Source organism: Hyperoodon ampullatus (genome assembly GCF_949752795.1).
Source record: "Hyperoodon ampullatus genome assembly, chromosome: 5".
NCBI classification, from domain to species: Eukaryota; Metazoa; Chordata; class Mammalia; order Artiodactyla; family Ziphiidae; genus Hyperoodon; species Hyperoodon ampullatus.
The window spans coordinates 110300333-110313560 of NC_136918.1; positions in this window are offsets into that span (position 1 = coordinate 110300333).

The following is a 13228-nucleotide window of genomic DNA, read 5'->3' on the forward strand; positions in this document are numbered from 1 at the left end:
CAGTTGCAGGAACTTCGCCTCTTCCTCAGCTCCCCCCACAGGGGCACAGGTCCTAGCTCGCTTCCTCTCCTCTTCTTTTTCCCTTGTTCTTTCTTTCATCTTACCTGGTTACATGGGGTTCCTTCCTGTCCTTTCTGGTGTCCAAGGTCTTCTGCTAGTGTTCAGCTGGTGCTCTGAGAAGTGTTCCATCAGTAGATACATTCTTGATGCATTTGTGAAGAGAGATAAACTCCATGTTCTCCTACTCCTCCACCATCTTGAAAACACTCTGCCTTTTGTCTTTTTAATTAAGCATTTTATATCATTCCATTTTCTTTCCTCTCTTGGCATATCAGTTTCAGTTATATTTCTGTTTTTTGTTTTGTTTTGTTTTTACTTTTTAAATAGTTGTCCTACACTTGCATTAGACATTTACAACGACTTCAACTCCACTTTTAAATAACACTCTACCTCTTCAAGGGACGTGTGAGTACTTAAAAATAACAAAATAATCTTACACCTCGACCCTTGTATCATTGCTGTCATTCATTTTACTTACATACTTGTATACATAAGTAGGTATGTATATATATATATCTATATGTGTGTATGTATACACACACATAATATATATGCATAATTGAATTCATTGTTGCTAATATTATATTGAAGAAACTGTTATCAGTTAAATTAAGAATAAGAGAATGAAAGTTTTATTTTACTTTTTATTCTTTCCTCCATGCTCTTTAGTGTTTCAAATGTGAGCTTCTAACCCAAATTATTTTATTCTTCCAAAAGAAAAGTTATTTAACATTTTTTTCAAGGCAGGTCTACTGGCAACAAATTCCCTCAATTTTTGTGTGTTTGAAGGTATATTTTATTTCTTTTTTAACCTTTGAAGGATAACTTTGCAAATTACAGAAATCTATGTTGATTTTTTTTTGTCTCAACACTTTAAATATTTCCTTCCACTCTCTTTTTATTTGCATAGTTTCCAAGGAGAAGTTGGACATAATTCTTATATTTGCTCCCCTATAGGTAAGGTACTATTTTCCTCTGGCTTCTTTCAGGATTGTATCTTTATTTTTAATTTTTGTAGTTTGAAAATGATATGCCTACATGTCATTTCCTTGGTGTTCTCTGAGCTGCCCAATCTGTTGTTTGGTTTCTGGCCTTAATTTGAGAAAATTCTAATTTTTGCTTCAACTATTTCTTTCTTTTCTTTCTCTTTTACTTCTCCTGATTTATATTCCTATACACATATGTTACACCTTTTGTAGCTGTCCCACTGTCCTCAAATATTCTGTTCTCACTTTTTTTTCAGTCTTTATTCTTTTTGTTTTTCAATTTTGTAGAATTCTATTGAGATATTCTCAGTTTCAGAGATTCTTTCCTCAGCCATGTCCAGTCTACTAATAAGATCATCAAAGGCATTCTTCATTTTTCTTACAGTATTTTTGACCAGTAGCATTTCTTTCTGGTTCTTTAATAAGAATTTTGTCTCTGTTTACATTGCTCATCTCTTGTTGCATGCTGTCTACTTTATCCATTAGAGTCCTTCACTTATTAATCACAGTTGTTTTGAAATCTTGGTCTTATTATTCCAGCATCCCTGTTATTTCTGTTTCTGATACTTTCTCTGTCTCCTTAAACTGTGTTTTTGCCTTTTTATGCCTTGTAATTATTTTTCAATATCCAGATATAATGTACCAGGTAAATGCAACTTGTGTAAATAGAGGACTTTAGTAATGTGGTGGTAAGGTGTGGAGTAGGGGAAGTGGTCTATAGTTTTATGATTGGGTCTCAAACTTTTAATTAGCCTATGACTCTGGAAGGTGAACTTCACAATGTTTCTCAGTTTTTTTTCTCCCTCTTAGGTGTGATAGAATGGCTAGAGTTGACTGGAGTTAAGTATTTCCTTTCTCTTAATTGGAAGGCTAGAGCTGAATCAAGTTGGGTATTTCTCTTTCCCCAGGTCATTTATGCTCTGATAATACCTTGGCAAGTTTGACTCTGGTTAATTATTCCTGAGGAAATACCTCATGAAGAACAGAGCACTATGGTGTATTTTAAATATGTTTTAAATTGGTCTCTTTTCTTCTGCTCCCTTCAGAAGCACAAGGTTTTGTGTTTTTTTTTTGTTTGTTTGTTTGTTTGTTTTTTTGTGGTATGTAGGCCTCTCACTGTTGTGGCTTCTCCCATTGCAGAGCACAGGCTCCAGATGTGCAGGCTCAGCGGCCATGGCTCATGGGCCCAGCCGCTCAGCAGCATGTGGGATCTTCCCGGACTGGGGCACGAACCCGTGTCCCCTGCATCGGCAGGTGGACTCTCAACCACTGCACCACAAGGGAAGTCTCACAAGTTTTTTTTGTTTGTTTGTTTTGCTTTGTTTTATCTTTTCCCCTCTAATATTTACTGTGGTAACCTGGTGGAGCTCATTATGGTAAAACTTACAAAAGTGTGGGGACCCCTTTATGACTAGGACCCCCTGAGGATTTTAACTCTCAAAATTGTCCATATTGAGTCTCCAACAATTCATCAATTATAGTTCCTATTTTCCTACTCCAATACCAGTTACTACGGATGTTTGCAGCTGTGATTCTCTTTTCCATTAAGCCGTGACTCCCTATGTTCACCTGTCTATGTCTTCAAACATGGGAGTAGTGGTTTGCGTTGTATTCTCATCTCTCATGCATCCAAGAGTTGTTGATTTTTCTGTATGTTCAGATTTTGAATTGCTATTAAGACAGGGAGAACAACATGCTTGCAAATAATAAGTGGAAGTATAATATATATTTTTTCTAAAGTGGCAAGACTCTTGCGGTGTAAAATTATGTGTATCAGTAAGTAAGTGGCTATAAAGGAGATCATAGATTTGCTACATCTCTATGACTAAAGGTATAGTCAGTTTCTCTCAGATGTGAGAAGCATGTCTGTGATGATCTCTTTAGTTTAGTGTAGATTTGAAAGAGCTACTGAAGAGAATAGGAGAGATGTCTGAACCTGGGTAAACAAGGAACCACAGTGCATTCCTGAGAACACAACTGTTTTTGCCTAATTAGAATTTATGATGGTAACAATCTATAGTTGTCCCTCAGTATCCATGGGTTTTTTTTTCTAGGACCCTCTGTGGATAGCAGAATCCTCAGATGCTTATATCCCTTATATAAAATGGCATAGATTTTCATGTAACCTATGTACATCCTCTTGTATACTTTTAATCATCTCTAGAACACTTACAATACTTAATGCAGTGTAAATGTATGTAAATAATTGCTGGTATGAAGGAAATTTGAGTTTTGCTTTTTGAAATTTAATGGAATTTTTTTCAAATATATTTGATCTCTGATTGGTTGAATCCATGGATGTAGAATCCACAGATGGGGAGGGCTGAATGTATAATGTTTTATGACTTTCAATAGCATCCAGAGTTTAGAAGCTTTCAGTGTGAACAGCTTGAGGAAGCAATTTTGTATGATCAGTATTGACCATCAGTATGTGAATATGGTGGAAAAGCAAGGAAATAAGGATATCCACAAAGATAAAATGGAGTAATTTGTCTTTCTTTCATCATTTTTAATGTAGCTAATAAGTAAAGAAATTCACCAGTATAGGAAATGATGAAAAGATCAAATATCATCTACTAGTGTACATTCTAGAAGTGGGTATAGTTAGTGTGATCATGCAATGTATTGTCAAAACTAAGTCATTTTTAAGGATGTAAATGGGAACTATTGGTAATTTTAAGAGTGTAAAGGAGAGATATTTAAAATAATTTCAAGACAAGAGTTATAAACTTGGACACTCCTGACCAAATATCAATGCATGGCCATCCTAGTAAAGGCAGAAATCTTTCCAGAAGGGTATTGGATGCATCATTAACATGGACCTAACATGGTCATAATAACAAGATATGGAGTGAAAAAATGTGTGAATAAGACATAATATGAAATCAATGGAGACAGCTAATACACAGTGTAAAAGATATACTTCACCTAAAACAATGAAATGACAAGAACATGGTGTATCTTTCCATCTGTTTCTGTTACCTACAATTTCTCATTAGTGTTACTGATGGAAGAAATTGAAGACTACACAAACAGATGGAAACTTCTAGTCATGGATTAGAAGAATTAGTATTGTTAAAATGACCATATTACCCAGGGCAATCTACAGATTCATTGGAATCTCTATCAAAATACGAAGGACATTTTTCTGAGAAATAGAACAGATAGTCCTAAAATTTGTATAGAAGCATAAAAGCCCCTGGATATCCAAAGAATCTTGAAAAAGAAGAACAGAGCTGGAGGAATCATGTTTCTTGACTTCAGACAATACTGAAAAGCTACAGCAATCAAAAACAGACATACAGATTAAAGGAACAGAATAGAGAGCTGAGAAATAAACCCATACATTTAGGGTCAATTAATCTATGACAAAAGCAAAAATCTACAATAGAGAAGACAGTCTTTTCAGTAATTGGCACTGGGAAAACTGGACAGCTACATGTAAAAGAATGTGATTAGAACATTTCCTCATACTATAAACAAAACAAATCAACTCAAAATGGATTAAAGACCTATAGGTAAGACCAGAAACCATAACACTCCTAAAGAAAAACATAGGGGGAGCACTCTTTGACATAAGTTGTAGTAATATTTTTTGGGTCTGTCTCTTAAGCAAAGAAAATTAAAGCAAAACTAAACAATTGAGACCTAGGTAAACTTAAAAGCTTTTGCATAGCAAAGAAAACCATTGACAAAATGAAAAGACAACATACTGAATGGGAGAAGATATTTTCAAATGATATGACAGAGAAGGTGTTCATTCCCAAAATATATAAATAGCTCATAAAACTCAAAGGCAAAAAAACATAAAGCTCAATTAAAAAATGAGCAGAAGACTTGAATAGATATTTTTTCCAAAGAAGACATACAGGTGACTAAACAGCATATGAAAATATACCCACCATTGTTAATCCTCAGAGAAATGCAAATCAAAACCACAATGAGATATCACCACACACCTGTCAGAATGGTCATCATCAAAAAGAACACAAATAACCAACGTGGGCTAGAATGTAGAAAAAAGGGAACTCTCATAGACTCTTGATGGGAATGTAAATTGGTGTAGCCAATATACAAAACAGTATGGAGTTTCCTCAAAAAGCTAAAAACAGAACTACCATATGACCCAGCAACTCCACTCCTGGCCATATATCTGAAAAAAACAAAACAAAACAAAACACTAATTTGAAAAGATATATGCACCTCAGTATTTGTTGCAACATTGCTTACAATCACAAGGATTTGGATGCAACCTAAGTGCCCATCAACAGATGAATGTATAAAGAAGTTGTTGTATATATGTAGAATGGAATACTACTCAGTCATAAAAAAAAGAATGAAATTTTACCATTTGTAACAACATGGATAGACTTGGAGGGTATTATGCTAAGTTAAATAAGTCAGAGAAAGACAAATACTGTATGACATCACTTATTGTGGAATTGAAAAATTAAAACCAACTAGTGAATATAAACAAAAAGAAACAGACTAACAGATATAGAGAACAAACTACTGGTTACTGGGGAGAGAGGGGAGGGTCAAGATAAGGGTAGACAATCAAGAAGTACAAACTACTATGTATAAAATAAGCAAGCTACAAGGATATATTGTACAACACAGGGAATATAGCCAATATTTTATACTCTTTTATAATAGCTATAAATAGAATATAACCTTTAAAATTGTAAATCAAGATGTCACAGACCTGAAGCTTATATAATATTGTACATCAACTATACCTCAATTAAAAAAAGGAAATAATTAGAAAAAAAACAATTAGAATTGCTGTTAAGCATAAAACCTAGTTTTTGAAAGAAGGCACAGTGATAGTCAGAACTAAGAAACATAAAGAAATTATGAACGGTCAAAAGGGATCTTCTACACACCAAGTTTTAGGAGCATGGTAAGCATTATCATCCACAATGGGAAATTTTTATGGAAGAATTTGAAATTATAAAATTTTCAGTTCAAATATATTTTGCACTCATATTAAATTGACTGTGACAATATATACGAAATGCGCTCTCATCCACAGTGCACATGGAATTCATTCCATGAATTCTATGTTTAGATTCAATGGATTAATGACTTGAATCAAACAACAAATTAGAGGGCTTTTTTTTTTTTTCCTGAGGATAAACAAACGTCTTTCACAATCTAACTAATTATGAGAAGTAAACAAATTTGATGAATCATATGAAATTTTTTAAAGAAGTCAAAACTGTGAGTGGTTATTCAAATCCTTCTTATCACAAAATATCAGACAACATGAAATAACATGAATAAATGAAAATAGAGAAGCAATAAAAATAATTAGAAATAAAGGAAATGGCACTCTTCTTGATAATAGAAAAAAATACTTCCACATAATTTTCACACACCATATAACATACCAAAGAGAGGCAAATTACAGGGAAATGTTTCACACAGACACAAAAATCCCAAATGAAATGAAATTAGGAAATGAAATCCAGCAATTCATTAAATGATCAATATATATAACAAAGTTTCTTCCTCCTATGGAAAAATGAGATGTGTTTAATATTTGCAAATCAGGCAATGTAATTGTCCCATTAACAAAATAAAAAGGAAAAACATAATATAATCGCAAAGTATGCAAAAAAAGCTTTTGATAAAATTAGGTATGATAAAATATTTAACCACCTACAAATATTAAGAAACTTCCTTAATCTGATTAAGAATAACTACCTTAAAATCATTTGTAAAGAGGAGATATTGAAAACATTTTCCTTAAGATTAGGTATGAAATAAGAATGTATGCCCTACTTGCTCCTATTCAACTATGTAGTAGAGGATTTCTGTAATATAATGAGGAAGAAAAAAACAATAAAATATATAAAAACTAGAAATGAAGAAATACCTGCAGGTGACACAATTATAAAACAAAGTGTAAAAGAAATTTCTAGATAAATATGTAACTAGGAAGTAAATTTAGCAATGTTGTAGTATACAAGGTCAATATAGAAAAACAATTATTTCAATACCTGACAATAAGAAATTAGAAAATGGCATTTCAAAAAGACTTCATTTACATTAACATTACATAATATATAACTAGGAATAATCCCAATGAAATATTTACCTCTATATTTACACCTGGCAATAAAACATACAAAAATTACTGAAAAAATGTTTACATGTAATTGGAGGAATATACTATGTATATAAGACTCATTATTGCAAAGATGGTAATTATCCCCAAACTGATATAGATTGGAAACAATACTAATAAAATTTCCAGGTATTTTTGTCTAGCAAAAGTTGATAAGCATATACTAATATATATATATAATATATATATATATTATATATATTATATATATTATATATATAATATATATATATTATATATTATATATAATATATATATATAATATATATAATATATATATAATATATATATAATATATATATAATATATATATTATATTATATATATAATATATATAATATATATATTATATTATATATATTATATATATATTATATATATATATATAAATGCAGAAGTACAAGAAGAGTCAAGGACATCTTGAAGAAGATGTGGTCTTAACACTGTAAAACATAAAGAAGACACTAGTCTGGTATTTGTATAAATTGACAATCAAAACTGAATAGGAAGTTTAAAAATTTACCTGCATCTGTGTTGTTATATGCATGCCACTGCAGTGCCCTGAAGAAATAAAGGATTTTTTTCATAAAGATGCTTAATTACTTGAAAAGTAATATAAAAGTAAACTTAAACTCCTACCTCATAGCCTACATAAAAATCAAGCCCAGGAACATCATATAGCTAAATTTGAAAGGTTAAAAGAAAAAAAAGAGGAGATTATCTATATGACTTGAGATGGAAAATGATTTCTTCAAAAGAGAAGAAAAGCACTAATAAAAAAGAAAATGATTGACACAGTAAACCTCATTAAAAGCAAAATCTTTAGCTTCTCAAAACAAATCATGGGTTTGAAAGAAGACATTTATGAGAATGGAATTATTTCAGAATATATAAAGAATACATGATTCAGTAAGTAAAAAAGCAAAACCCTCATATAAAAATAGTCAAATGATTTGCCTGGGTCACACACAGACACAGACACCCCCCCCCCACACACACACACACATATACCTATTTACCGATTTGGCTAATTTTCTTATCCAAAATTTAAAACACAAAAATATAAACTCAAAACTGTCAGAAGCATAACATTTGAAAATGAAAATACTTGTATGTTTTTGGTTTAAGCACTTTAAAATTAATAATTAAAGTAAGCTTTTGCTAGGAAAAATGATTTTTTATTTTAGTTTATTTTTTGGAAAACTGAATTTTAGAAATTTAATTTTGAGTAAAGATCCTTTTTCCAATTTATATATATCACTTAGGTGTGAGACCTAAAATTTAAATAATAATCTAAAAACTAATATTAATCTGATAATTTAAAAAAATTTGAACTCAGACCCAGAGAATATAATGGTGGTTGCCAGGACTTGGGATGTGGGAGAAATGGGGAGAGAAAAGGTACAAACTTTCATTTAGAAATTGAGTATGTTCTAAGGATCTAATGTATAGCATGGTGATCACAGTTAACAATATTGTATACCTGAAATTTGCTAAGAGACTAGATACTTAAGTGTTCTCAGCACATACACACACACAAAATCCCACGTTCTTATTAAACAAACAAACAAACAAAAAACCCTGCATAGCTTAGAAAACAAGATGTTTAGATAATATTGTGAAAGGTTAGAAGTTCAAATCCTGGTATGTCTGTATTTTCTGGGTATTTAAATTTTTTACAGTGTCAAGTGAATAATAGCAGTCTCATCCCTTAATTATTTTTATCATCCAAAAATGTTGGCATTAAAGGAAATACTTAAATAAATTAATTTATGAAGCAATATAGTCGAGTATAAGTCTAAAAATCATCCCTGACATTTCACATGCAGGAAACTTACCACATAAACCAGGGCTTTCAGTTGATTTTTTATATCCCTGAGGTTGAGTTCACATATTTCATTTATTATAAACTAGATTTTATTGCATTCTGGGAAAAAACAAGGTTTAGATTTATAAAATTTTGCTCTGGTGACCTTGGCCAAATCACTCTATGAGTAATTCATTACCAACATGTGCCATTGTTCTAATCACTGAGTTAAGAAAATGCCATTAAAAAATACCAGAATACCTGCAAAGACTTGCAAGAAACATCTAGTTCCTATTTTCTATGGAGTGAAATTACCTCTTTAAATATAGAAATTAAAGCTATGTTAAAATTCAATATAAAAATTTTAGCACCACTAACCATAAGAACAATTGAATTAAAATTTTAAAAAATCAGAACTGCTAGAAGATTAGCTATTTTTAAATACCAAAGTTGCAGTTGACTTTTTCCATTCCTTTGCTGAGGGTCAAAATAACCCATCAATGACTGAATAGTTGGTGTTTTTCTAATTCAATTGATTTTTAGAGTATTTTATCATGTTATTTGATGACTATAACACAGGAGTATTTGCAGATATAAAAAGCGACTTTTTAATTCTTGAATAAATATTTTAGATTACATTACATAACACTTTCTAAAAATAGCTAATTCATGAAGTTAGGACCTGAACCACATGGTTCAGGTGATACATAAAATTAAAACCAATAAAGTAGGAAAAGGGACATAATTATTAGTATAAAATGAGCCTGTGAGTTAAAGAAGAACAGCATAGGTTTAAAAGCCTTAAAAACTGGCAGCATGTAGGTAGAATAGGCAGAATTTATCCTATAAAAAGTTGTTTTTGATTTTTTGAACTAGCGGAGTGTTAAATTGAAAACAACAGGTTTAAAACAGGATACACATTCTCTAATAATTTGCTGTAGTTTTTAGTTTTCACCAAACCATATTATGTGAGTTTTCCAGTTTCCTTAACTCAGTGGTTTGCAATCTTGATCATGCATTAGTAGCATTGGAAATTCTTGTTAAACCACAGATTGTTGGGTCCCATACCCACACTTTATCATTAAATACATGAGGATGGGGAAGGAGGAGGGCATTTGTTAGGATAAGGCAGTCAGACAAATTAATGTTCTAAAAAGTTCTCAGGTGATACTGAGTCAACTCACCCCGAGACTCAACTTTGAGAACCACTGACCTTACTAGGGCTGGAAGGTGTTTTGGTTTGCAGTCTTTTCTTTTACTTTTAGCATCTTTATTGGAGTATAATTGCTTTACAACGTTGTGTTAGTTTCTGCTGTATAACAAAGTGAATCAGCTATAGTATACATATATCTGCATATCCCCTCCCTCTTGCTTCTCCCTCCCACCCTCCCTATACCACCCCTCTAGGTGTCACAAAGCACCCAGCTGATTTCCCTGCGCTATGCAGCTGCTTCCCACTAGTTATCTATTTTACATTTGGTAGTGTATATATGTCCATGCCACTCTCTCACTTCGTCGTCCCAGCTTACCCTTTCCCCTCCCCGTGTCCTCAAGTCCATTCTCTACGGCTGCATCTTTATTCCTGTCCTGCCCCTAGGGCAAATTAACCAACTCAGTTGCAGGAAGTGACGGAAGACTAACACATCTCCAGAAGAAAAGACCAAACAACATAACTTACTTAGGTCTTTTAAAATTCTATGTTTCTGTATAATGAAAAATCATTCTATTTACCCAGTTTGAAACCTATCATTGTCCATTTAAAGCCAAGGCTAGGACTTAAATCTTAAATACACACACATACTTTCAGAACAGTATAAAAATCATACCTAAAATTTAAAAATAACCCACGTATTGCCAGAAAATAAATGAAGGGAACAAAATGTTCCAAACTTACTTTTTTCACGTCTGACTGATCATCTGATTATACCTTTGAAACATTCCATATCTGAAACATATCTATTTTCATCTCACATGATTATTTAGAAGATTATTTTGACAGCACACAAATTAGACACATTGCAAAAAAAAATGTTCAAAATTTCTTAGAATTTCAAATTGCTGGATATCTGAAGCTCATTATATTTATACTTTTTTAAGCTTATCTTTTTGTTGGAGAGATTGGGGGCATCTCAACAATATGAACTATTGTATTTTTCTGACAGAGTACAGATGATTAAGCATTTGGTAGTAATTTTAAAATCATTGCTCATTTCATATGCCTTTTTTACATGCAATTTGTTGACTATGGTGACAAAAAAAAAAAAAAAAAAAAAAAAACATCATGAAGAAGCCAAGGTTGAAAACCCAGTTTTTCAGCACATGAAATAGATGTGTCTAGGCATGTTTAGGAGGTTCACTGACAGGCAGGTATACTGTGGGCACCATAAGAGAGAAATCACTCAGGCAAACTTTTCTTAGTAAGAAAATCTTATTTGGAGGGAAATGTGATTTTAGTGAAAATATTTTTCACTCAGATTTGTTCCATGGATTAGCCCCATGTAATGATACTCAAATTCTATAGCAGCCGTTCTTAACTAGTAGTTCTCATTTTTGACACTCAGGAAATATTTGACAATGTTTGGAGATATCTTTGTTTGCTATAAATGATGAGGATAATGTCTACACCCAGAGAGTAGTAGTCAGGGCTGCTGTTAAACATCTATAATGCAAAGGAAGCTCCCCCACCCCAGTAAGAGTTATGCCTAAAATATCAATAGTACCAACTTCAGGAAATCCTATTCTGGAGGGATGGGGTTTCAAAGACAAATAAATAGAGGTTTTTATGTGAAAGAATCTATCTAACTATACTTTGTTAACTCTCTAAGAGCCTTAAATGCAAATCGAGATGGAGACATTTCCTTCCTTATTCATGTATTACAAATTTCAAAGGGCACACAAGGCATTTCTGGCTTCTTGAAACCTCAAGAAAGATACTTGATGGTAAAGTCTGTCATGTCAGAGGTCTTCTTGATTATATGTCTTCCTTGAGTAGTAGATGTAACCAGTTGGGGTGGACCAAATTGGTATATGTGACAGATAAACTAAGAGGGGAAGGGAAGAATAGCAGCAGAAATGGCAGCTTTGACTTTTAGAGACACAATCCTTAGCACCAATTTCAACATTCCCAAGCAGGAAGATACTATAAAATAATAAATTTTAAAAGTTTTGAATTGAATGTATATATCAAGAAAGTAAGGGAGCCCTACTGAAACCAGAAGAAGGTGGTTAGATTTGCCAGTGAGTTAGAACAGGATATGAAGAAAGTGGTTGACAACACCAAAAATAAAGTTATCTTTTTGTTAACAGTCACAATAACATACCAGTGAACAAAAGCTTACTATTTGGAAATTGTCTTTCTATTTTAACAGAGATAAGACTGTCATTTAGAGGTAATTTTTTTTTTGTAACCAGACTACACTAAAACCAGATGACCATATATTTAACATTTGAAAGTTATTTTTGCTGTTTCTTACTAAAGAGGCAGTTTGCACCTTCAGAAAACTGTTCCTGATGAGGTTTATGTACAGACTGTGAGAAGGTAATCATTGTCCAGAGTGTGTAAAAGGCATGCCCCTAACACTTTCACCTTCTTTTCTTGTAAAGATGGTGTTGATTCAATGCCTGTGACAAATTATCATGCTGGGGAGGGAGGAGAGTACACCAACTGCTTTTACACTTTGTCCTTGATCCTATGAAGACTTGAAGTTTTGTTAACTAATTGTAGAAACAGTTCTATCTGTGCAGTTATTTCTTTGGTGACAGTGACGATCTCAGGCTGGAGGAAGATGTGGTACAAAGACAACAGGCCATTTTATCATAGAATAATACTGAATGATACAATGAGGCTAAAATCTTGCCTTGCTGAAAGCATGGGGTTTAAAATATCAAACTGTGCATCAGGTCACACAAAGGTTCAGACTCTTCTTTGATGCCTGTATTTCAAGAAGGAGATTCAGTTGAAAAGAGAGCATGACTAAATCACCTGCAAGTTGTGCTTTCTCACTTAGGGGAAGTTTCAAGAAGGCATCCTCAGAGATAGTAGAAGCCACCAATGGCCTCATCTCTTCTACCTGAAGAAATTAGAAGCATGCAGCATCAAAATAATATCAATAAATTGATCATTTAAATTTTTGATAAATCATAGTTGCTTAATCTGATAAAACTACTTTCTCCCGAATAAAGTCGGAATCAGCATTCTCATGATAGATCAGGCTCCTGGATTGAGGAAAGAAAAACACATGG